At 38.4% G+C, this 26,915-nt stretch overlaps 1 long non-coding RNA gene across 1 annotated transcript in view; it reads right to left on the bottom strand.

Annotated features, from left to right (window-relative positions):
- The window catches only part of LOC131384640 (uncharacterized), a 148,675-nt gene that overhangs the window by 111,611 nt on the left and 10,149 nt on the right, over positions 1 to 26,915 (bottom strand). The window contains exon 2 of the long non-coding RNA XR_009215699.1: positions 4,561 to 4,622. This is a non-coding gene — a long non-coding RNA (uncharacterized LOC131384640). The remainder of the gene's footprint in view (positions 1 to 4,560; positions 4,623 to 26,915) is intronic.

The following is a 26,915-nucleotide window of genomic DNA, read 5'->3' as shown; positions in this document are numbered from 1 at the left end:
CACTCCACAGGAGTGGCTACCCATAGCTGCCAAAAAGCCTGATAATGCAACCCACAGTGTGGAAAAGTTAACTCCTAGTGGGGAAAATTTTGACTAGTAAAAGACAAGAAGCAGAAGGATAAAATCTCTCCTTCCTCCTGCCCACTGACTGTGCTGAGACATAGATGGCCATGCAGCCTGTCTGGAGGCTTCATGCATGGCTGAGTGACTGACTCACCTGCTGAGATGCCATTATGTGTTTGTAGTCATGACAGTAGCCAGTGCAGAAAGGCTTTACCCTACATTGCTTCCCACGCTTTACCACCTTTCCTTTTCTTTTCATCCGTTCTTGCTGCCCTGGGATCACATCTCTCACCTAAAGCATTAGCACTTAATCCTTGTCCCATTGCTTGTATTTTAGGGAATCTAGAGTAGGACATCCAATTTTTCTGATAAGGACACTAATTCACAGACAAGTAAAGAAACTGGTTAAAGATCATTCAGCCATTAAGCTTGGTTTTGAACACAAGGAAACTCATTAATCTTATACAGTGTAATTACAAAAATAAAAACCCAGCAGCAAACTGTGAACTATGGAATGCTATTTTTGGGATCAAGAGTAAGACAAGACAGGGCCGGGCACAGTGGCTCACACCTGTAATCCCAGCACTTTGGGAGGCTGAGGCAGGTGGATCATGAGGTCAGGAGATCCAGACCATCCTGGCCAAAATGATGAAACCCTGTTTCTACTACAAAAATACAAAAAATTAGCCAGGTGTGGTGGCACGTGCCTGTAGTCCCAGCTACTCAGGAGGCTGAGGCAGGAGAATCGCTTGAACCTGGGAGGCGGAGGTTGCAGTGAGCTGAGATTACGCCACTGCACTCCAGCCTGGGCGAGAGCAAGACTCCGTCTCAAAAAAAAAAACATAAGACAAGACTGCCCACTGTTATCATCTCTCTTCAGTATTAGATTGTTATACTATTATACTATGATACTAGAAATCCTAGCATAATGGCAAACAAAAGAAACAGAACTGATATTACTCACAGATGTTTTGATTATATATGTGATTTTTTTAATCCATAAATGAATTATTAGAATAAACTTGAAATATAAAATGTTGCTGAATACAAGGGCATTATACGAATCTCAATTATATTTTTATATATCGCAACAAGACACAAAACCACAAATACTGCTTTTAATTGCATTTAAAATACCCAGGAATATATCTTACAGTAACTCTGCAAGACACACAAAACTATAAAACATTATCAACAGAAATCAATAAGGATTCCAAAAATGGAGATACAAATCACATTAATAGATTGTAAGATTCAATTTTATTATGTCATTTCTCAAACTGATCTATAGATTCAAAGCAATCCTAATCAAAGTCCTAGCAAGTTTTTTGTTTGGAGGAAGTGGATTTTGAGTGTGTGAAATGTGTGCCAAGGGCCAAGAATAACCAAAAATGTCCTTGAAGAAGAAGAAATGGAGAGGAAGTTGTTCTAACAGATGTTAAGCTATAGGAAACTCAGTAGAGTATTGGTACAAAGGTTAACAAAAATGAAAAAGAAAGACACAGGCAATAAGGTAAAAGATGCCATTGGACCTTACTTTACACCATAACTAAAATCAACTCTCGGTAGATTAAAGGTAAAATGAGAAGGAGAAAACTATGTAACTTTTAGAAATTAATGTATCTTCATTATCTCACAGCTGGAAATGATTTCTTTAAAAAGATGCAAAAAGAAAAAAAAAAGCCATAGAGAAAAAGGTAGATAAATTCGACTTCCTTAAAAGTTAGAACTGCAGTTAATCAAAGAGAACTATAAAGAGAGGGAAAAACCAAGCAACAAATCAGGAGAAGCTATTTGCAACACATATAACTGGCAAAGGTCTTCTACTTGGAATACCATAGTTTTTGTATCTAAGACAAACAGTTTTCCACATTTTACCATCATGGACGTTGGGGTGCATCTTATGATCGCTGGCAGGTTACAACGTAATTGAAAATGTTTTTGTTCTTAATGTAATAATACGGTGGTACATTTTTAATGATGGCATCTTAGATTTGATGAAAAACTGCATAGAAAGAACACTGAAGAATCCTTAAGTAAAAGACAATTCAAGACCAAAAATGGACAAATGACTTAACAGGAATTTCATGAGAGAGAAAACCAAAATGGTCAATAATTATGTGAAAAAAATAGCCTCATTAGGATCAGATAAATGCAAATTAAAGCTATAATGATATATGTAGGCAAAAATTTTTAAGCCTGGCATTACCAAGTATTAGCAAACATTTAAAGAAATAGGATCCTCTCATCCATCATGGATCAGAAAGTAAATTGGTAAATCACTCTGGAGTACAATTTGCATTACCTAGTAAAGATTAACATGTCCAAACCCTGTGATTCAATAACCCCTCTCCTAGGTATACATCGTAAGAAAACCTTAATATACTTACACCAGATACATGTATGTGTGTGTGTATGTATTTAAAATAGCATCATTAAAATATCAAAAAACTAAAAATGACACAAATGTTCATCAAAAATCCACTGGCTAAACAAATTGATTTCTATATCTGCAATGGAATATTATACACCAATAAAAATGATTGAACTACAGCTACATGCAACAAAATTAATTTATCTCATTCTCAAAGCTGAATGTAAGAAAGAAGTTACAAAACTGCATTCAGAATGATTTCTTTCATATAAAGTTCAAAATAGTCAAAACTGAACAAAAGATTATTTAGGAATACACAGATACGCGGTGTAAGTATGAAGAAAAGCAAGACAACGGTTGTTACAAAAGTCAAGGTCATGGTTTCCTATGTTATAGTAGTAAGCACTTGTGATTATGAAGGCGCACAGCAAAAGGTGGAGGCAATTTTCTGTTTCATATCCTAGGCAGAGATTGCACCAGTGTTCATTTAGTTATAATTTGTATGCATCCATTTATATAATCTTCTGTAGGTACACCATATCACATTTTTTTAAATGAAGAGTTGCAGAGCAATATGATCTCATTTAATTTTCATATTTATATGTTAAGTACATATAGGTAGAAAAACTCTCAACTGTTTTACTTACGGGATATTACCTCTGGGGTTTGGGGTTGTGAGTCTGTAAGAGATTTGTAGTCTGTGTTATGTGAATTTTTACAATAAGCACATATGACTTTGTAATCAATTAAAACAAGTAAGACATTTAATCAAGTAGGAAAAGCATGCCAGGTAAAACACACCAGTTATTAAGACTGGCCAACTTCACCCAAATAATTTGAATTGAACATTTCTATAAAATTTTATATTCCTTGCCCTACTGCCTGGGTTGCCATGAATCAGATTTCAAAGATAATTAAAGCCTTTAAGGAAAACCGATTCTACAAGCACAGCCAAAATTGTAAGGTGTTGACAGTAATTCTAACTACAGTCGCACCATCACATCATTTCACAATTCACCTTTACCTCTTATAAATAATTCTCAGCTTCTTTACACAACATCCCAGAGCCTCTTCCAAATATAACAAGAGTCAAAAACATTCCAAAATGTACACAACTGTCTTGTAGCTTTCCATAGTCAGAGAGAAGGCAGTGGTCATGCAGTAGCGGCACAGTGGCAGGGTGTGACGAGTGTCCAATTTGTAACATACATTACACCTCACACAACACCTCCGAGTTCAAAAGAAAAAACAATCCCAGTATCTCATCTCTAACTACTTTATATACTAATGGGGTTTTGTTAGACCTCAAAAAATGTTTACCAATTGAGTTTATATTAATATTATCTAATTTCTATTTCACAATTTTATTCTCATAAGCATTTAAACCATTTTTTCTATACCAAACATTTCTATTTGCAAAATACCAAAACCCCATTCTCCAGCTCCCTGAATGCTAAGTACCCCAAATCAGAGAGGGCAGCAATCACAGGCAACTACAGCTTCAGTCTGTACTGTTCTTTGGCTTTTGACATTTGGCTCTGATCTTGGCCCCTTTCCCAGGGATTAAAGCAGTAGTAGCGTGCTAACAAACATCTAACAACCAGCTTTCAGAAATGGGAGGACTGATATGTAGTGCTTGCCAATTTCCATGGTGTAAACATGGGACGATGGACAATTTCAAGCTAGCTTCCCCACACAGAAGTGGGAAGAGATGCACAGTAGCATACCACTACATAGTATTTCTCCCATTCAGTTTCAGTAGACGTAACTCAAGAGCATAAATAATAGTAAAATGTAATAAAATCATTAGGAAGTAATAAGTTTTAAGTATTTGTTACCTTTGCTTTTAATATACTTTTAAATTACAGGTTTATAAAAATTAATATTTAATAATGACTATATCTAATAACCAGCTTGCAAAATTCCTGAAAATTTAACAATCAGCTCTTATGAGCTGGCACACCAGTGGCTTTGACCTGCCAAACTTCCTCCTGGTTCCAATTCGGACTTAACTTCCCGTAAAGACCTCTCTTGGCTCTTTGCAGCTGAGAGATATATATTCCACTGTGGGCTTCCTTAGGGGCTGCCACACCCCTGCACAAACAGGTGCCTGCTTTACTTACCTTTTGCCCAGGAAGGAACATTCCCTGAAGACTTTGTGCTATTCACAGCTTAGGTCTTCACCCTTGAGTTAGAAAAAAGAAAAAAAAAAAGCCTATTAAACTTAAAACTAGTTATTTAGAAGTTACAATAGTTACATTGCTTGATAAAGACAGAAAGACATGAATCCTAATATTTGCTCCACTACTTATGAAATATAGGACATCATTCACCATCTGAGTTTCAGTGTCCTCATCACTACAATGGGAATAACCTTATAGGTGGTTGTGAGGATTAAATAAATAATGTCTGTAAAACAGCACAGTGTTTGGCATGGGATAGTATTCAACAAATGGTAGCTATTATTACCTGTTTTTAAATGCCACTTTTATGGGTTACATATGTGATGCAACTTTTGAAAGTTTAGAATAATATCAACTCCTGACTGACCAGCTCATTATCAAAGCAAAATGCCTTCCAGAAATCACATTTCTATACTTACACTCAAATGTTAACATCAGGAATATGTTCTCTGGCCACCAAAACACCCAATCTGCTTTTTTATGCTAATGACCTGGAGAGGTGCATCCAGGCATGGCAAACACCATATTTAACAAAGTAGACACCATTTTCACCCTCATGGAACTTACAGCCTAGTTGGGGACAGGGACATAGAACATAATCACACAAATATAAGTTCACATTGTTATAAGTGCCAGGAAGAGCAAGGAAGAGATGTTATAAGAAATTATTTCAGGCAGATCTTATCTAGTCTAGGGTGTTAGGGAGCTTTCTGTTAATAAGAGACATTTAAGCTAAGATCTAAATGATGAGGAGTTAACCAGATACAGAGTATAGGGGAACACATTTCATGGTAAGGCATCAGCCTTTGTTTAGGCCTTGAAGTGGGAGACAGCATGGCGTGGTCGGCACACTGAGAAAAGAAGCTACATAGGGCAATAAGTGTAAGAGGAAAACTACGTTTGTTATTAATGTAAACTCGACTTGTTACTCACCCCCTTACTCTCCCCTACTGCATCTCTCTAACTCTAAGAGGTGGATCCTATGCCTAGAAAGCCCCTTGTGATTCATTTGATTATCTACGTTCAGAGGCAGTGATTGGGATCAAGTTTAATTAATTGCTCAGCATATTAAAGGTTGACTCAGAGGAGAAGCTGAGAGCCAACAAGGCTGCATACTGCACTGGGGAAGGTACTTGCAGCAAACAGGAAATACTCGCTGAAGATCAGAGGCTAGTGAAGGTATTTAACTCCCTGTCACTCTGCCCCAGCTAGGTCTCTAGCAGCAGCTGCATCTCCACTGTGATTTCAGATCCTACCAGCCCCTCCCACCTTGGTCCCAGCTCCTATCAGGAAACCCTGGCCACAGGGCTAGCTACCACTCAGTGGCACTGAAATATCATCCCCTCCCGTGTTTCTTCAACCCTAAGGAAAGTTGTATCTTCCTGTTACTGCTAATCTCTGGTTTCCTCAACTTTTCCTATTTCCTTACTATTCAAAAAGTGTTTCAGGAACCAGCAGCATTGGCTTTATCTAGGAGCATCTTTAAAATGCTGAATCTCAGGGCTCATTCCAAATCTATTAAATTTGAATCTATTTTTTTTTTTTTTAGACGGAGTCTTGCTCTATTGCCCAGGCTGGAGTGCGGTGGCACAACCCCAGCTCACTGCAACCTCCGTCTCCTGGGTTCAAGCAATTCTCCTCCCTCAGCCTCCTGAGCAGCTGGATTATAGGTGTGCGCCACCACGCTTGGCTAATTTTTGTATTTTTAGTAGAGATGGGGTTTCGCCATGTTGGCCAGGCTGGTCTCAAACTCCTGACCTCAGGTGATCCACCCGCCTCAGCCTCCCAAAGTGCTGTGATTACAGGTGCAAGCCACAACACCCAGCCTGAACCTGCATTTTTAAAAGATCCCAGGCGACATTAAAGTTTGAGAAGTAATGCCCTATTTGTGTCTTCAGGAAGACCATCCTTTAAGTAACAAATAGCCTATATTAAATTCCTTCTTATTGAAATATCTAGATGATTTCTGTCTTCTGACAGGATCCTGACAGTTTTCATGTTCACACTGTTCACTTATTTTCAATGTTTATTATCTGTTCTATTGTACTACAATTTTAACATTCTTGAATTAATTTAGATTCTACTAGATTATAGAATCTAATGATCTAGATTCTAGATTAGTGTTCACAGAACTCTACCGTTTCTACCACAATGTTTTTCCTTGAACAGCTATTCATTTCCAGATCCCTCACCTGATTTCTCTGACCAATACTTGGTTCACGTTTTTTCCTTCAAAACTATGCAGAATTGTTCTATTTTCTTAAGTTATTCAGTGTTGCCAATGAGAAGTCTGATTTTTGTTTCTTGATAATGTGTTGCAGTTGGTTTTGGTTGTGTTTTGTGATTTTTTTGCACGAATTTTTACAGAATCTTTTTTGTCTTCCTTAAAATTTTAAAAAATGTCATCAACAATATATAAAAGTCACCTGGAAAATACCAAATCACGTTAATCTCCAAACACTGGCCTTTTCTTCTACTAAAGAACAGTTTGTTTTATTAAAACTTAGATATTTTTGTTTCATTCCAATATTTTCTTCAGGAAATTTCATTGTATAAAATCATGTCCAAAATGGACATGAATATTAGTCTTGCTTTTGGAATTGACTTTCAAACTCTTTTCATCTCACACCATTTCTGTTTCAGGCTCACCTGTCCTTTTTCAGAGATACCATGACTTTTTACATTTTATTGAAAAAAAGCAAATGTTTTCCAAAATATTTTCTGACTTCTATAGCAAGTAATTTTTAGAGTTATGATTTCCCTTTGAGCCTAGAGAATAATTTTCCATTTCCTTTATGCTATAGTAATTTTTATAGGGCACTTTAAAAAAACCTTTTGACTTATCCTTGTACAAGGACCACCTTATGCCAACAGGTAGAGGCCATGGCATCTCCTTGCTTTCTCTCTGTCCCTCTGGGTGCTGAAGTATTCTTTTATAAGATTTAGACTTAAAGTAGGAGTGGATATGCATGGCACCTAGTCCTAGGCTGGGTAGGCAATTATCCTTCTTGACTGATCAGGGCTGAGGAGAACTCTCCTCTCACTGACTTTGGGGCTAGATGCATTTGTTGGTTCTTTTATTATATAGAGCATAGAGACCCCATCCTTTTTCTCCTGCCTCTTCCTTCATCACTACCCCATCTCTACCTACTGCACTGTTCCCAGAACTCTACCATTTCTACCAGAATGCTTTTCCTTGGATAGCTACTTTCCAGATGCAATGCATCACATGTTCTGTGAGTTGTAGCTTCTGATCGTGTGTGGAAAAAAATTATGAAAATGAGAGGCTAGGACTTCTATCAAGCTAAAATTATCCAAATGCAGAAGAGATGTTGCTGCATAAGGTTTGTCAATATTTTGGATCAATTTACATCCCTGCTTCCCAAAAGGGAGTTCCATGGTTTCTATATAACACTATTATCCAGGATGGACATATTTATCAATAGCAGAGCTGGAAAAAATCCCCCTTCAGACTTTGGCATATGGTTCTTTCTGTAGCATCCAGTGTTTGAGTTTTTGCATGTCTTCATGGATACATTAAGGGAAAAATATCAGAGAATATATTGGGCCCTGTTAATCTACTGCCGTAGTAACAACAATAAAAGCTAACATTTGTTCAGTGTTTACTGCATGCCAGGCACTATGCTTAGAGTGCTCACTGTATATTTTACCTCATATTTAATCCAGTTCTTTGCTAATATGGATGTTGGAAGCACCCTCCCTTTCTCAGACTTCAGGTTTTCCTGTAGAATTAAGGATCTTCACTACAGCAAACTCTTAGCCTCTTACTCACCCCTCATTCTCCCTGGGAGAGTCGCTCAACCCATTGGTTAGTTGGGAAGAAGAAACTAGACGCACTTGGCTCAGCCACATCTAAAACCACTCTTCGGCCTGAATGCAGTAGAGTCTGCTTGCTGAGTAAGCTTCGTGGAGCAGATTTTCCTCCTAAAAGGGGCCTGTAGTTTCCATTTCTGCCAGTGCCTAGTGACTATGTTCATTGTTGGGGTGTAGAATTAGGAAGCCCATCATTTCTAAGCATCCAAGTTTTTCAATACAGTTTTATGAGTAGTAACATGACATTTTTATACCCATCTATCTAATTTCCACCTTTTCAATTAGTTCCAAGTCTAAATGTGGAAGACAGGAAATTTTTTGTTGGTCCCTTAAAGTGTCCAAAATAGCTATTACTAGCATCTCCATTTTAAGTTGTGTAAACACAAGCACCTGAACCAACTTATCCAAGGTTCATCCAACTCATCAGTGACAGAGCATGGATTCTCACTCAGAGTTCTGCCTAGCTATAGAGCAAATATTTGATTATCATGCCAAGCTAATCATCACTTCACCACTTCCCACAGCGATCTTCACAAAACCTCATCACAGTTTGAAGATGGCATTAGTGTTAACACCATCTAAGGAAAAGCCAATCTATCCTTCATCTCCCCGGTGCCCAGTTCTCCCAGGTAGAGTTAGAGGCTCCGTGCTCTGTGTTCTTTGTACAGTCTTTTGTTGAAGAGCAAAGGTTTGTTTAGCAAATCAAAGGTTTATATATTCATTTCTCTCTCTAAACTTAGCATTCAGCACTGCATAGATGCCAGTTCAATTTTTTGTTAAATTGTTCATAGGAACAAATAAACTAACACTAAATTATCCAAAGCAGCCACTTTAAGCACAAGGTCTACACTGATTCCAGGACAGACATAATTGCACTCCAGCAATATTTAAGCTACAGGGCTTGCCTTTATTCCATTTGGTTTGGTGCTTTTTCTTTTTGGTTTTAGGTTTTTAAAGTTCCCTCTACCCTTGCTTTTAGAAAATATTGTGTGATAAGTCAGTTAATCGACAATATATATGATGTCCATTAGCCATTAGTAGTATTTCACTGCACTATGGCACCTGGTTTAATCTTACCCTGAATTGCTACAGGAAACCAAAGTAATTACATTAACAGAACATGAAAATAATAACAATTATAGCTACCATTTATCAGCACCCACCAGGTACCAAACCTTGTGCTAAATGGCTTATGCATATTAGCTCTGAGTTACACAAGAAGCCTTTGAGGTATTATTATCCCCATTTTACAAACGAGAAAACTGAGGCTTAGTGAGGTAAAGACATTTGCCCCCTGCCACATCAGTAAGTGGCAGAGCAGGAATTGAATCAGTGCTGTCTAGCTCCAGAGCTGGATCTCTTTCCTTCATTTGGTGCCCTCTGGAATACCGCATATAGCAGCTGTTGTGGCGATTAGAAAAGATAATGGGTAGGAAAGTGCCTGGAAAACTCCAGAGAACCAAGCACGTAAGAGATTAGGAAGACCTGTCGAGAGCTTTGGCAAGGCCACTGTGACAACAGCCCTAGGGAGGGCGAACAAAATGATCTGGCTGGAGTTTCGGGACATTTCCCATTGTCTAAGTGCTCTGAATTCAGCATTTCTGAAATAGTGGAGCTGCAGACCCTCTTTCTTTGTGAACCAGTCCCCACGTCTGAGAACGAAGGCAGGAGAGGTTAGTTTGGCTTAAACCAATCATTTTCTCTTGAGACAGATTAAAGGGTTGGGGGTGAATAGTGGTGGTGTCCATGTGCTTTTGGGTCCTAGACATTGATTGATTCCGGACCCTACTCTGAGGGACAGCAGTAACTTACAACACATGCTGAAACTTTTTCCATTTAAAATGCATTTCAAAAACACAATAGGCCTGCATGTTTATTCTCTGACATATAGAACAACAGAGCACAGATTGTTACATATGTTCTGAATGTTTCACCAGACTTCAGAGGCACAGAAAGGCTTTTTGTTCTTTCATTCACCCAAACATTTAATGGATAATTTCTGTATGTCGGGCATTGTGCTAGGCACCAAGGAACAAGTCAGTGTCCCTGTTGTCAAAAACTAAGACTACAGTAGGAGAGGCTGACCTATAAGCTAATTTTTAAAATATTACGATACAACATCAGTACAACAAGAGGAGTGTATACAAGATAAAGAAAATAGAATGAAAGACAGCAATACTTTCTGCCTATGGAGAGTCCTTCCAAGAAGAGCTGATGTTTGAGCTGGCTTTTGATGACCAAATAGGAATGTTAAGCTCCACTCCTCTTATATGCATTGTTCCCCACTCTTCATATAGATCTGGTGCATGGAAACACACTAAAATATTTTTTAATAATTATTAAGCACATAACATATACAGAACACTAAGTTAATATCTGTGCACAAGTCAAAGAACACGGTATGATTCTATCTGTCTTGTAAAAACAGATTGGAGAAAACAAGACATGATCCAAAATATAAAAGAATGAATAACAATGAGGAAAGCATTTAACATAACACTGGCTATAAAAGATCAAGCAGGGAAAAAGCAAACCTGAATCGATAGGCAGATAACGGGTCAATAATGTAACCTTAAGAAGCTAGAAAAACAAGAGCAAATTATACCCTAAAAATATGTAAAAAGAAATAGTATAACCAAGAACAGAAAACAATAAAATAAAAAACAGATATTAGGGTTAGGGTTAGGGTTAGGGCAAAAGCAAAAGTTCGTTCTCTTAAATAATCAATATAATTAATAAAATCCTACATCAACTTCTCAAAAATAAAAGAATACAGCCTGGGGCTGGGCACAGTGACTCACGCCTATAATCTCAGCACTTTGGGAGGCTGAGGCGGGCGGATCATGAGGTCAGGAATTTGAGACCAGCCTGATCAACATGGTGAAACCCCATCTTTACTAAAAATACAAAAATCAGCCAGGTGTGGTGGCACACACCTGTGATCCTAGCTACTCGGGGGCTGAGGCAGAAGAATCACTTGAACGAGGGAGGCAGAGGTTGCAGTGAGCCGAGATCATGCCACTGCACTCCAGCCTGGGCAACAGAGCAAGACTCTGTCTCTAAAAAAAATAAATAAATAATAAATAAATAAATAAATACAGCCTGAGCAACATGGCAAGACCTACTCTACAAAAAATAAAAAAAGAAATTAGCTGGGCATGGTGGTGCACACCTGTGGTCCCAGCTACTAGAGAGGCTGAGGCAGGAGGATTTGTTGAACCCAGTGGTTTGAGATTACAGTGAGCTATGGTCATACCACTGCACTCCAGCCTGGGTGACAAAGACAGACCTATCTCAGAAAAAATAAATAAATAAAAGAATAGATATAAATTGCTAATATCAGGAATGAAAGAGAGAACATCGCTACAGATATTTCAGATATTAAAAGGATAAAATATTATCAATAATATAATGCCAAAAAAATTGGCAACTTAGATGAAATGGACAAATTTCCTAAAAGAATGCAACTTACCAAAACTTACTCAAGAAGAAATAGAAAATCTGAACCTATGTCTTACTAAATAAATTAAATTTGTAATTAATCACCTTTACACACAAAAAAATCTCTGGGGCCAGATGGCTTCCTAATGAATTCTACATTCAACATTCAAACATTTCAAGAAAAAAATAATACAAATTCTACACAAGCTCTTTCAGAAAATAGAAGATGAGGCCAGTACTCCCTGTCAAGAAAACCTGACAAAGACATTATACAAAGAGAAAATTATAGATCACTGTCCTTTATGAACATGAATAAAAAAAATCCTTCCAACACAATTAGCAAATTGTATCTAGTAATATTTTTAAAGGATAGCAATCCATAATCAAGTGGGGTTTATTCCTGGAATACAATTTTGGCTTTACATTTATAAATCAATTAATGTAATTCATCATATTAAGCTAGTAACAGAATTTAATGTTAATTTATAATTTAATATGTTAGTTTATCATATTATCATGGTAACAGAATATGGTGCATTTCAATAGATGTAGGAAGAGTATTTAACAACAGTTAATATCTATTCATGATCAAAACTCTGCAAACTAGGAACAGAACTTCTTCAACATGATTAACACTACAAAAAAACCTACATCTAACATCATACTGAATGGTGTAAAACTGAATATTTTTCCACATAAATTTGGAACAAGGAAATATAATGCTGGAGGTCCTAGCTAATGCAAAAAGGCAAAACAAAAAGGGAAGGACATACCGTTTGGAAACAAAGAAAACTATTTGTAATTACAGATGACATGACTGTATACCTAGAAAATCCTAAAAAGTCTTCCTACTATAATAAATGAGATTAACCTTGTTTCAGCATACAAGATTAACATGTAAAAATCAATTGCATCTGTATATATTAGCAACAAACAACTGGAAAAGTAACTAAAATATAATTTATAAGAGCATTCAAAAAGGTGAGCTACTTAGGTATAAATTTTTAAAAATCATTCAAGATCTTAATTAAACTAAAGAGCTTCTGCATAGCAAAAGAAACTACCATCAGAGTGAAAAGGCAACCTACAGAATGGGAGAAAAATTTTGCAATCTACCCATCTGACAAAGGGCTAATATCCAGAATCTACACAGAACTTAAACAAATTTACAAGAAAAAAAAAACCCATCAAAAAGTGGGCAAAGGATATGAACAGACACTTCTCAAAACAAGACATTTATGCAGCCAACAGACACATGAAAAAATGCTCATCATCACTGGTCATCAGAGAAATCCAAATCAAAACCACAATGAGATACCATCTCACACCAGTTAGAATGGTGATCATTAAAAAGTCAGGAAACAACAGGTGCTGGAGAGGATGTGGAGAAATAGGAATGCTTTTACACTGTTGGTGGGAGTGTAAATTAGTTCAACCATTGTGGAAGACAGTGTGGCGACTCCTCAAGGATCTAGAACTAGAAATACCATTTGACCCAGCCATCCCATTACTAGGTATATACCCAAAGGATTATAAATCATGCTGCTATAAAGACACATGCACACGTATGTTTATTGTGGCACTATTCACAATAGCAAAAACTTGGAACCAACCCAAATGTGCATCAATGATAGACTGGATTAAGAAAATGTGGCACATATACACCATGGAATATTATGCAGCCATAAAAAATGATAAGTTCATGTCCTTTGCAGGGACATGGATGAAACTGGAAATCATCATTCTGAGCAAACTATCACAGGGACAGAAAACCAAACACTGCATGTTCTCACTCATAGGTGGGAATTGAACAATGAGAACACCTGGACACAGGGCAGGGAACATCACACACCGGGGCCTATCATGGAGGGTGGGCAGGGGGAGGGACAGCATCAGGAAATACCTAATGTAAATAACGAGTTAATGGGTGCAGCAAACCAACATGGCACATGTATACCTATGTAACAAACCTGCACATTGTGCACATGTACCCTAGAACTTAAAGTATAATTTAAAAAAAATTATTCAAGATCTGCAAAATGGAAACTAAAACACTGCTAAGAGAAATTAAAGAAAATTTAAATGAACAGAGGGATATATTACGTTCATAGATTGGAAACTCAATATAGTTAATACTTTCCAAATTAATTTATATCTTTAACTCAATTCCTATCAAAATCTCAGCAGATTATTTTTAGATAATGATAAGCTTATTCCAAAATTCACAAAGGACATCAAATACCCAAAACAATTTGAAAAAGAACTAAGTTGGAGGACTTATATTACCTGATTATAAAGCTACAATCAGAGCCATGCGCAGTGGCTCATGCCTCTAATTCTAGCACTTTGGGAGGCTGAGGCGGGCAGATCATGAGGTCAGGAGTTCGAGACCAGACTGGCCAACACGGCAAAACCCCATCTCTGCTTAAAAAAAAAAAAAAATACAAAAATTAGCCAGGCATGGTGGTGGGTGCTTGTAATCCCAGCTACTCAGGAGGATGAGGCAGGAGAATTGCTTGAACCTGGGAGGCAGAGGTTGCAGTGAGCCAAGATTGTGCCACAGCATTCCAGCATGGGTGACAGAGCAAGACTCCATCTCAAAAAAAAAAAAAAGAAAAAAAAGCTACAATCAGGACAGTGTAATGTTATAAGGGCAGATATATAAATCAAAGGAACAGTAGTGACAGTCCAGAAATAGATCTACTATATGTGATCTATTAATTTTTTTTGAGGTGGAGTCTCATTCTGTTGCCCAGGCTGGAGTACGGTGGCACGATCTCAGCTCACCACAACCTCCGTCTTTTTAACAAATGTGATGGAACTTTGTATATTCATTTGGAAAAACTTGACCTCATCCCTTATGATATGGTTTGGCTCTGTGTCCCCACCCAAATCTCACCTCAAATTGTAATTCCCATGTGTCAAAGGTGATTGGATCATGGGGGCAGTATCCCCCACGCTGTTCTCATGATAGTGAAGTGAGTTCTCACGAGACCTGATGGTTTAAAAGCGTTTGGCAGTTTCCCCTTCACTGTCTTTGTCTCCTGCCACCATGTAAGTCATGCCTTGCTTTCCCTTCACCTTCCACCATGATTGTAAGTTTCTGAGACCTCTTCAGCCATGTGGAACTGTGAATCAACTAAACCTCTTTCCTTTATAAATTACCCAGTCTTGGGTAGTTCTTTACAGCAGTGTGAAAACAGACTAATAACCTTACCTCAAACATACACAAAAATTAACTCTAAAATTACCATAAGTATAACAAAGAAGCTAAAACTATTAAACTTCTAAACATTGAGAAAATTTTTGCAAACTTAAGGTTAAAGACTTTGTGTGTGTGATTTTCTTTTTTGTTATTTTCTTTTCTGAAAGACACAAAAAAGCATTAAGCACAAAAGAACAAAATTAATAAATTGGACTTAATCAAAAGTAAAAACTCCTGCTCTGTGAAAGACACCATTTTTAAATATTAAAAAGGCAAGTTTCAGACACATGTATATAATATATAGTAACATAGTCATTCATACACACACACACACACACACACACACACACGGACATACACACATCTGACAAGGAATTTTTTTCTTTTTTTTTTTTGAGACAGAGTCTCACTCTGCCACCCTGGCTGGAGTGCAGTGGTATGATCTTGGCTGACTGCAACCTCCGCCTCCTCGGTTCAAGCAATTCTCCTGTCTCAGCCTCCCAAGTAGCTGGGATTGCAGGTGTGTGTCACCATGTTTGGCTAAATTTTGTACTTCTGGTAGAGACGGGGTTTCACCATGTTGGCCAGGCTGGTTTCAGACTCCTGACCTCAAGTAATCCATCCACCTCGATATCCCAAAGTGCTGGGATTACAGGCGTAAGCCACTGCGCCCAGCCCTGACAAGGAATTTATATCGAGAATATAAGAACTCCTATAAATCATTCAGAAACAGATAAGAGGCCTGATTTTTTTTAAATGGGCAAAATATTTAAACATCCATTTCACAAAAGAGGATTATGGGCAGCTAATAAATACATAACAATATGTTCAACATAACCAATCTTCAGAGAAATGTAAATTAAAATTATGAGACAACATGAATAGAACTTATGGGTAATGGTTAAAATTTGAAACACTGATAATAGTGTTAATGAGGATGTAGAACAACTGAAACTCCAACAGTGATAGTGGAAATATAAAATAGTACCACTTGGAAAAACAGTTTGGCAATTTCTTAAGAAGTTAAACACATGCTTTGCATACAACCCAGAAATTTCATTCACAGGAAATAAAAACATTTGAGAGAAAAATAAAAGTATATGTCTAAACAAAGAGTTGTACATAAATGTTCATAGCAGCATTTTTCATAATCGCTCAAAATTGGAAACCACACAAATGTCTATCAGGAGGAATGGTGAATAAATTGATGTGTATCAATACAACAGAGTACTACTCAGCAATAAAAAGAAACAAACCCCGATGTATGCAACAGTATGGATAAATCTCAGAAGTGTTATGCTGAGCAAAAGAGCCCAGACCCAAAGTGTACACAGTGTGCGTGTGTATACACAGACACATACCCCTTAGAATATCTATCTATAAATCAGAATATGATACTTAATAGTGCTCCAATAACGTTACTCGTCTCTAAGTTCCACCCAAGAGATGACAGAATCGGAAGGTTCTGATATTTCTTGGAGATCTTTAGCCAGCCCTCTGAACCCTAACAGTTCAGAAGTAATTACGGCCCGAGTTACAGATCAAGCCAGCAGACACTACTTTCTTCTCTGGGTAATAAGACAAAACACAGGAAGTTGCGGCTTGGCAGTGATTCTTTGGTAAAAGGAAAGCTTGTAGAACAAACCATAGGAAGGGAGATGGATAGGAAGGAAGGAAGGAAGACACAAGTGGAACTGTGAATAATTAGGTTTCTCCCTTCTGCTTTGACTCCAGGTTTTTTCTTCAGTTCTATGATTGGTCATGTCTATAGATAACAAATAATTACTGTGTTCAGTGCAGGATAGCCTGGTGGAAGGACAACAGCCCTTGAAGCTCTCAGATCTAGGCTTCAATGCCAACTTTTCTATTGCATGGCTGAGTGATCCTCGGCAGGAGACACAGGATCTCCGTATTACAGTCTCCTCATCTCCAAGATGAGGATAATAAAAGAATCTAGCTTACAGGGGCATCCTGGGGATTAAATGGCACAGGCTTCCATCGAAATGTATTAGAAACTGGGTATTCAAAAACTGGAGTTTTCAAGTGTGTGACCAAGAATAGACACAGGCTGCCCAGAGCTCAGGGCCCAGTCCAGATTGGACGAGAAAGTTCCCTAGGCCTAGCTGGCTAAGCACCGCAGGTACCATTATAACGCCAGCCCTGAGGGATGTGAGCCAACTACTTAAGAATTAGAGAGGCCATAAAAGGCTTCGGCCTCCTCCACCCCATTCCTCAGCCACTTTCCTCCCAGAGGACCTAAGCTCTGTCCCCTGCCACTGTTTGTCCTCTTGGTGCTGGAATCCTCAGAGCAGAATGTGAGTGTGTCCTCCACCTGGGGAAGGATTGCGTCACAAGCTGGGTGCGTCCTATTAAGTGTTTGCCCTGCTTGGGCTTAGTAAATACAAATGGCGGCCACCATCTGCTCTTGATCCTCTGCTCCCACGAGCGCGAAGGCTCCCTGGCCCAGTTGGTACTGGGTGCTTCTCCGCAGCGGCCGCCAGGGGGAGCCTGGGCCGAGAGCTCTGGGAAATTGAACAACTTGTTGAGTGAGGTCTTAGTTGTGGTAGAAAACCTTGAGGTGGTGTTAGGTCAGCACCTGCGAGGGTCTCATTCTAAATACACCAGTATTTGGAGGATGTTTGAGAAAGGGAAATTGTCCAACAGTTAAGTAAAAAGAGCTGGAAAACATATTATCTCCATACTCTCCCTTCACTGGCTGAGAGACTAGTCTGGGCCTTCCCTGACTGCCCAATTTACAGTCAGATGCTGTGCGGTGGAGCCAGGTGCCGTGGGTCATGCCTGTAATCCCAGCACCTTGGGAGGCTGATGCAGGAGGACCACTTGAGCTCAGGAGTTCAAGGCTGCAGTGTGCTGTGATCACACCACTGTACTCCATCCAACCTGGACAACAGTGCAAGACCCTATCTAAAAAAAAAAAGCTGTGTAGTGGAAAGAACAAGAATCAGAAGTCATGGATGGATCCAAGACTGTTCTGGACCCTCCCTAGTTATGAGAACTTGGACATGTCTCTATTTCCCTGAGCCTTCGTTTTTTAATAATGTCTGTTACTATTCAGTTATTTTCCATATGCCATGCTGCCAAAATTATCTCATTCAATCCTTGCAATAATTACATGAACAAAGTGTTTGCTATGTACGGTTTATAGATTAAGAACTGAGGCATAAAAAGTAGCTTACCCGAGGTTTTTAATCTAGTTGTTCAGATCTTTCTGACTTCAAAGAGTATGCTGAAGGCCTCTTCTATTTCCTCTATACTCTCATTTTCAGATGAGCAATAGTAATAATAATAATGCCCTTATAACAGATTTTTACTTGCAAACTTGAAAGTTATTCAAATGATTATATTCAAAGTTTCTTGTATGTTTTGGGATCTGCAATGAGCTGAATGATGTATGAATGTCTCAAAATTCATATGTTGAAATCTCAATCCCCAATATAATGGTATTAGGAAATGGAGCCTTTGGGAGGTGATTCAGTCATGACAGTGGAGGCCTCATGGATAGGATTAGTGCCCTTATAAAAGGGATCTCAGAGTGCTCTCTAGGGCACCCCCCACCGTTTTTTGTTTTTTGTTTTTCACCGTGTAAAGGCACAATGAGAAGACAGCAGTCTGCAACACAGAAGAGGGCCCTCATCAGAACCTGACCACGCAGGCACCTTGATCTCAGACTTCCAGCCTCCAGAACTGTGAGAAATAAATGTCCATCATTTATAAGCCACCGAGTCTGTTACTTTATTGTAGGAGCCGAAACTGATTAACGCAAGGTCTAAAGGTCACTTTGCAAAGGGCTATGACATGGTATTTGAGTAGACAGAAAAGGTCTGTGGAAAGGGCTAAAGGCAAGGCTGTGATCACAAGCGTGACAAGGGCCTGAGCAGAGCCCATCTCGGGAGCCTCGGGCAGGCAGCAGCCTTGCCCCTCTGCCTTCTCCCCTTGCCTGGTGCTGATGCTGTTATAGAACAGCCCTATCTCCTTCCTGGCCACTCCTTTGCCCCTGGAAGAGAAGCCCCCAGTCCTCTAATGAAAAGTCTGACGAAACAATCACCTCTCCCTTGATTTAACTATGCAGGCTCAAGGTAGCCTCTTGCTTTGTTCTTATGAAATTCTGTATCATGCACAAAACATCAAAACATTGGCCCTTTAATTTACCCAACATCTTCCTCCACCCCCTCCTTCCACCAGCTCCAGGGATTGCATGACTTATAATAGCTAAAACTTTGAGCAACTTAAATGCCCATCCATAGAGGACAGATTAAATAAGTGATGCCACATCCTTAACAATGTTCACTAGTTACTTAAAATTTTATGGTAGTTGAAATAAGTACAACTGAAACTGCCTAAAGCCAAAATAGGGGTTTATTGGCTCTTGTAACTGAAAGGGCCTAGGACATCTGACTGCAGGTCCAGGAGGAACCAGGTGTTCAAATAATGTTGTCAGGAACCTGCCTCTTTCCATCTCTTTTCTCTTTCTTTTGCATCAGCTTCATTCTCAGGCAGCAAAAATGACTAAGAGCAGCTCTAGGTTTTTATCTCACAAAATATACCTACCCAGAAACTTTCAAGCAAAAATCCTGTGACTGTCCATTTCTGGACCAATCTCGGTGATTCAGACCAGGTCAAGCCTTAATTAAGGGATTGATATAACATAAAGATTAGACCATTAAACTTCTAAAAGGAGACATGAGAAAATCTTCACGACCTAGGGATAGGCAAAGATTTTCTTAGATAAGACACAAAAAAGCACTACTTATAAAGGAAAAGAATGATAAATTGAACTTAACTGAAGTTAAAAGCTGTTGTTTGACAGATATCATTTGAAAATGGAAAGGCAAGACTCAGACCAAGAGAAAACAATGTCTCTTATGCTGTAAAATAGTTCTGCCACTGTTAAAAAAGACACGAATATATGTGTGTCAGTATAAAAAAAAAAAAACATTGAAAAGATATAGTGAATGAGTGAATAAAACAGAAATCTCTATTAGCTAAAGTAGTTCACAATATTTATTGAATGAATCTTGAAAATATATTATTAAATTTAAAAGATGTACAGATTGATCTCATTTATATTTTTAAAAAGTATTTTGTATATGTGTGTAAATGCATAGAAACAGATTAGAAGGGGTAACAGAAAGGTGGGCTTTTGTTTTTTTACCCCCTTATACTTATGTAGATGTTTAATTTATATCAAAATAAGTAGAAAATAAAAGATAATAAAAATCATCATGCTATCTTAAGCCCTCAGACCACAACCTGCCTGGAGTAGAGGAGCCATATCTTGTGGTTCTGGGAATTTCTCCAGATCCTGCCTCCCAACCCCACTTTAAAGTTTCATGCATGATTGATTTTTTCAAGTTTTAGTCCAGTTTGTGTAGAACTGAGCTTCTTGCACTTGACAAATTGACTGTCTAGCTCTTAATTTGCCTTTTCTCCAAGATGCTACCTCTCTAGTCATTTCCTCAGTCCCACCCATTTCAGCTGTTAAATGAACGATACGCCAGCCTGTCATTGATCTAAGCTCCCTACACACCATGTCCTGCCCCAGCAATGTCCTCAGCAGAACAAGTGAGGAATCAACCTGGCTTTCCCAATAGGGTAAAACGTTTGCGATAGGACTTTGAGTAATTTGAATTATGTGAGACATAAGAGCATGAGAAAAACTGGCACATTTAGCATGTGTTTAACACATAAGCGTTACTATTTTCATTGAGTATGAACAGAACAAGCTTCATCATTCCCATTTTAAATAGAGCGGGAGATTGAACCTCCAAGTTTGAAGAACATGCCCTAAGTCACACAGCTAGTAAGTGGCTCTGGCACAAACAAAGTCTGTCTGAATATAAAGTTTATTCTTTCTTTTTTAACTACACCAGTTGGCAATGGGGAATATAAGGTGAGAGTAGGACCTTGGTTATCCCCAAATTTCCCTCCTGTAAATTTAGAACTAACAGACTCTATCTAAAGAATGAAGGAAGTTTCTAATCAGATTTTATGTCCTCTGCACATCCCATAGATAATGTTGTTTTGACATAGCCAAGGTACTAACCATCTCTGAGCAGAAATGGACATCCCATCATCTGGAATGTGTCCCAAGTGGGCCTTATGAAAATTTTTAAGTCCCTGACAAGAGGAAGCTGACTACTCAAAATAGCTTGATTATTTTTCCACTCTCCCAAATCAAGAGGAGTGATTTCCTTGAAAATATAAGGATTTCAGAACTTTCAGAAGTGCTTCAAGTAAAACAAGATATAAGAATGTGCCTTATGAAGAATATGCCCACAATTTCCTCCCATTCAAATCCTCTTGGGAAAATACATTCACCTCAGTGCAAAAGTGGCAACTCTATAACATGTGACCAAGTCCCCTGATGACAGTTGATTGGGCCTGAGATGAACACCGGAAATTGAGGTAGTCACATTCTATTCCCAGGTGGAGATGATTTGAACTCAGAGAACAACTCAAAGAAGTGGTAAAGCATTGGTCTAAACATTGAAGAAATAAAAGTCATAAAACTGAATAGTGAGACTTCCTAGGACATTGGCAGCTAAGAGTATAACACTGCTCAAGAGAAAAGACACACATATACTCACATTTTGATGACCCCTCCAGCCTAAGGAAACAGCAAGGTTAGCCCTGATCAGTGAAGCCCTGATCAGTGAACTAACATCTTTTCTCCCCTCCCCGACTCCTCTTGATTTCTCTCACACACACACACCTCTCCAATCAGCCTGTAGTCCCTGTTTTTAAAACATTAAAAAGACACACACACACAAGGCTTACCAGACATTTGAGGAAAGCTTTTTACCATAACAGACAAATAAACAGGAGGAAAAAAAGGGGGAGAAGAGAGAGAGAGATACGGACAAATTAGAAAAAATTCAGGAAATGAATACACTTTTAAAAATTATGGCCAGGTGCGGTGGCTCACACCTGTAATCCCAGCACTTTGGGAGGCTGAGGCAGGCGAATCATGAGGTCAAGAGATCGAGACTATCCTGGCCAACATGATGAAACCCCGTCTCTACTAAAAATAAAGAAATTAGCTGGGCATGGTGGCTTGTGCCCATAGTCCCAGCTACTCAGGAGGCTGAGGCAGGAGAACTGCTTGAACCCAGGAGGCAAAGTTTGCAGTGAGCCAAGATCGTGCCACTGCACAAGCCTGGCGACAGAGCGAGACTCTGTCTCGGGGGAAAAAAAAAAATTATAATAAACTCAAGGAAATGGCAAATGAGGTTATTAATGTGGGACTAGATAAGAGAACCATTCTTCTATTGGAAATATCGATAAAAACTGCGTTTTAAAAAAGTTTAAAACTGCCTAGAGTACTGAAGGGCCCAAAAGATAGTGAAGAACTGGTGGACCAAGATGCATAAGATGACAGAGCTAACATGGAATTAGGAGCTTCTTTTAGAGACACTTATCAATTCCAGAAAAAGTATCTGAGATGTTTAGCAGCCTTTGATAAGCTTCCAGGCCCGGGGACCAATGGGAGATATCCAAGGCCTGCCAAGGAATAGAAGGTGATAAACTTGCTATGTTTGGGTTAGGATCCTAAAGGGCTATAACTTAGAAGTAAAGGCAAATCAGAAGGTGACTCACTTGTAGGAAATGCAGCCATGTTTTAAATTATCTCACTTGCTGAAATTACATTAAGTTTATCCCAAACTGGTAGTGGCTCCAGAAACTTCACAGAAGCAAAGTAAAATCCTTTCCAGAGGAGGAACATAACTTCCAAGTCCTCACATAATTTCTAAAATAATTTTCACATATAAGATCTGGCACACAATCTTAAAATAACTTGGCATACTGTAAGGCAAGGCAACAGAAAAGACACCCAGCAGAAATAACATACAATAGAAACAGACTCACAGAGATCCAAAGATTGCATAATTAAACAGTCTTTAACATAATTTGTGTCAATATGATAAAAGATAAGATTAACGGTTTCAGTACAGTTTCAGTAAAGACCTAAAAATATGTACTTTTAAAACTCATAAAAGGACTTCTGCCATTTATGAGAAACTATCTTATATCAGAACAATACTTTGCCATAAACAACTAGAAAAAGTGGGTTTAAATGTCTTTTGGGAGATAAAGAAGAGCTCCCAACTTGGCCAGGGCATGAAGGGATGTGAGCCCAGAGATGGGAATCTCATAATTGGGCATGGATTTTTTCTTTGAAGCATTTGCTTCAAAAATGAAAAAGAAAAATTTGAAAGCAGGGTAGAGAAAGAGGATATATTATCCATACAAAAAAAAACCCCACAACAATCACAGCTAACTTCTCAACAGAAGCTCTAAAACCAAGAAGTCAATGGGATGACATGTTTAAAGTGCCAAAGGACATTAAATTTTCATAGAAATAGAAACAAATTTCTTAGGCTGGATGCAGTGGCTTGCACCTATAACCCCAGCAACTTGGGAGGCTGAGGCAAAAGGATTGCTTGAGGTTAGGAGTTCAAGAAACAGAATTCCTTATAGCAAAATAATACAAATCAATAGAATTAAAAACAAAAAAAAGAGAAAAAAGTAATGAAATCTAAAGCTAGTTAGTTGAAAAGATCAATATAATTGATAAATCTCCAGCCAGACTGATGAAGAAAAAAAAATTTTAAAGATACACATTCCCAACAATAAGAATGCAGAGGCAGGGAAGATGTGGACATCACCACAGATTCTACAGACATAACAGGATAATAAAGGAATACTATGATCAACTTTATGCCAATATGCTTGATAACATAGATAAAATAAATTCCTGAAAATTGTGAACTATCATAGCTCACTCAAGAAGAAATAGATAACATGAATAGTCCCTATATCTATTAAATAAAAATTGAATGTGTTGTTTAAAACACTCCCTCAACTAAAACTCCAGGCCCTGATGGCATTACTGGTAAATAATATCAAGGATTTTAAGAAGAAATAATATCAATTCTATTCAAAATCTTCCAGAATACGGAAGAGAAACACTTACCAACATATTTTGTAAAGCCACAATTTTCCTAATATTGAAACCAGAAAAAAAAATATTAAAAAACCGCATAAAATTTCTCTTGTAAACAGACATAAAACTCTTCAACAAAATAGTAGTCAGACTCTAAAGGCTATATACTGTATACGGCCTTAGAATTTGTATATTCCATTTACATGATCTGCCAAACTCCAGAGGCAGAAACCAAATCAGTAATTACTTGGAGCTTGGATGGGAGAAGACTGATTTCAAACAAGCATAAGAGAACTTTTTTGTGGTGATGAAAATGTTCTATATCTCTCTTGCCGTGGTAGTTATATTACTATATATATATATATGTCATATATCATTGAATTTATACCCTAAAAAGGGAGAGTTTTACTGAATGTAAATTATGCCTGAATTAGCCTGAATTTTAAAAACAATACCACTTACAATAGTGTCAGTTTCCTGCGGCTGCCGTAACAAATTACTACAAACATGATGACTTAAAACAACAAAAATGTATTTTCTCATAGTTCTGGAGGCCAGAAGTCCAAAATTGGTTTCACTGGGGAAAAACAAGAAAATCAAAGACACGTTCCAGAGGATCTAGGAGAGAATCTGTTCCTTGCTCCTTCCAGCTTCTGGAGGCTGTTAGCATTCTTGAGCTAATAGTCATCTCTCTCCAGTCTTCAAGGCCAGCATCTTCAAATCTCTTTCTGCCCCATTTCCAGATGGTTTTCTCCCCTGTGTGTCTATGTCAAATCTCTCTCTGTCTCTCTTATAAGAATGTCTGTGACATGATTGTATATTTAGAAAACCCCATCGGCTCAGCCCAAAATCTCCTCAAGCTGATAAGCAACTTCAGCAAAGCCTCAGGATACAAAATCAATGTGAAAAAATCACAAGCATTCCTATACACCAATAATAGACAAACAGCCAAATCATGAGTGAACTCCCATTCACAATTGCTGCAAAAAGATAAAATATCTAGGTATACAACTTACAAGGGATGTGAAGGACCTCTTCAAGGAGAACTACAAATCACTGCTCAAGGAAATAAGAGAGGACACAAACAAATGGAAAAACATTCCATGCTCATCAATAGGAAGAATCAATATTGTGAAAATGGCCATACTGCCCAAGTTAATTTATAGATTCAATGCTATCCCCATCAAGCTACCATTGACTTTCTTCAAAGAATTAGAAAAAACCACTTTAAATTTCATATGGAACCAAAAAAGAGCCCGCAATGCCAAGACAATCCTAAGAAAAAAGAACAAAGCTGGAGGCATCATGCTACCTGACTTCAAACTATTCTATAAGGCTACAGTAACCAAAACAGCATGGTACTGGTATCAAAACAGATATATAGACCAATGGAACATACCAGAGGCCTCAAAAATAACACCACACATATACAACCATCTGATCTTTGACAAACCTGACAAAAACAAACAATGGGGAAAGGATTCCCTATTTAATAAATGGTGTTGGGAAAACTGGCTAGCCATATGCAGAAAATTGAAACTGGACCCCTTTCTTACACCTTACACAAAAATTAACTCAAGATGGATTAAAGACTTAAATGTGGCCAGACGTGGTGGCTCACACCTGTAATCTCAGCACTTTGGGAGGGTGAGGCAGGTAGATCACAAGGTCAGGAGATAGAGACCATCCTGGCTAGCACGGTGAAATCCTATCTCTACTAAAAATACAAAAAAATTAGCCGGACATGGTGGCAGGCACCTGCAGTCCCAGCTACTCGGGAGGCTGAGGCAGGAAAATGGTGTGAACCTGAGAGACGGAGCTTGCAGTGAGCCAAGATCATGCCATTGCACTCCAGCCTGGGTGACAGAGTGAGACTCTGTCTCAAAAAAAGATTTAAATGTAAGACCTAAAACCATAAAACTCCTAGAAGAAAACCTAGGCAATACCATTCAGGACATAGGCATGGCCAAAGACTTCATGACATCAAAAGCAATGGCAACAAAGCCAAAATTGACAACTGGGATTAAATTAAACTAAAGACCTTCTGCACAGCAAAAGAATCTATCATCAGACTGAACAAGCAACCTACAGAATGGGAGATAAATTTTGCAATCTATCCATCTGACAAAGGGCTAATATCCAGAATCTACAAAGAACTTAAACAAATTTACAAGAAAAAAACAACCCCATCAAAAACTGCCCAAAGGATATGAACAGACACTTCTCACAAGACAACATTTATGCGGCCAAGAAACATATGAAAAAAGCTCATCATCACTGGTCGTTAGAGAAATGCAAATCAAAACCACTACGAGATACCATCTCATACCAGTTAGAATGATGATCACTAAAAACTCAGGAAACAACAGATGCTGGAGAGGATGTGGAGAAATAGGAATGCTTTTACACTGGTGGTGGAAGTGTAAATTAGTTCAACAATTGTGGAAGACAGTGTGGCAATTCCTCAAGGATCTAGAACCAGAAATACCATTTGACCCAGCAATCCCATTACTGGGTATATACCCAAATGATTATAAATCATTCTGCTACAAAGACACATGCACACGTATGTTTATTGCAGCACTGTTCACAATAGCAAAGTCTTGGAACCAACCCAAATGCCTATCAATGATAGACTGGATAAAGAAAATGTGGCACATACACACCATGGAATACTATGCAGCCATAAAAAAGGATGAGTTCATGTCCTTTGCAGGGACATGGATGAAGCTGGAAACCATCATTCTCAGCGAACTAACACAAGAACAGAAAACTAAACAGCGCACCAAGAACACATGGACACAGGAAAGGGAACATCATACATTGGGGCCTGTCGGGGGCTGGGGGTCT

Source organism: Hylobates moloch, unplaced genomic scaffold (genome assembly GCF_009828535.3).
Source record: "Hylobates moloch isolate HMO894 unplaced genomic scaffold, HMol_V3 SCAFFOLD_11, whole genome shotgun sequence".
Taxonomy (NCBI): Eukaryota; Metazoa; Chordata; class Mammalia; order Primates; family Hylobatidae; genus Hylobates; species Hylobates moloch.
This window is presented reverse-complemented; position numbering and strand designations above follow the sequence as displayed.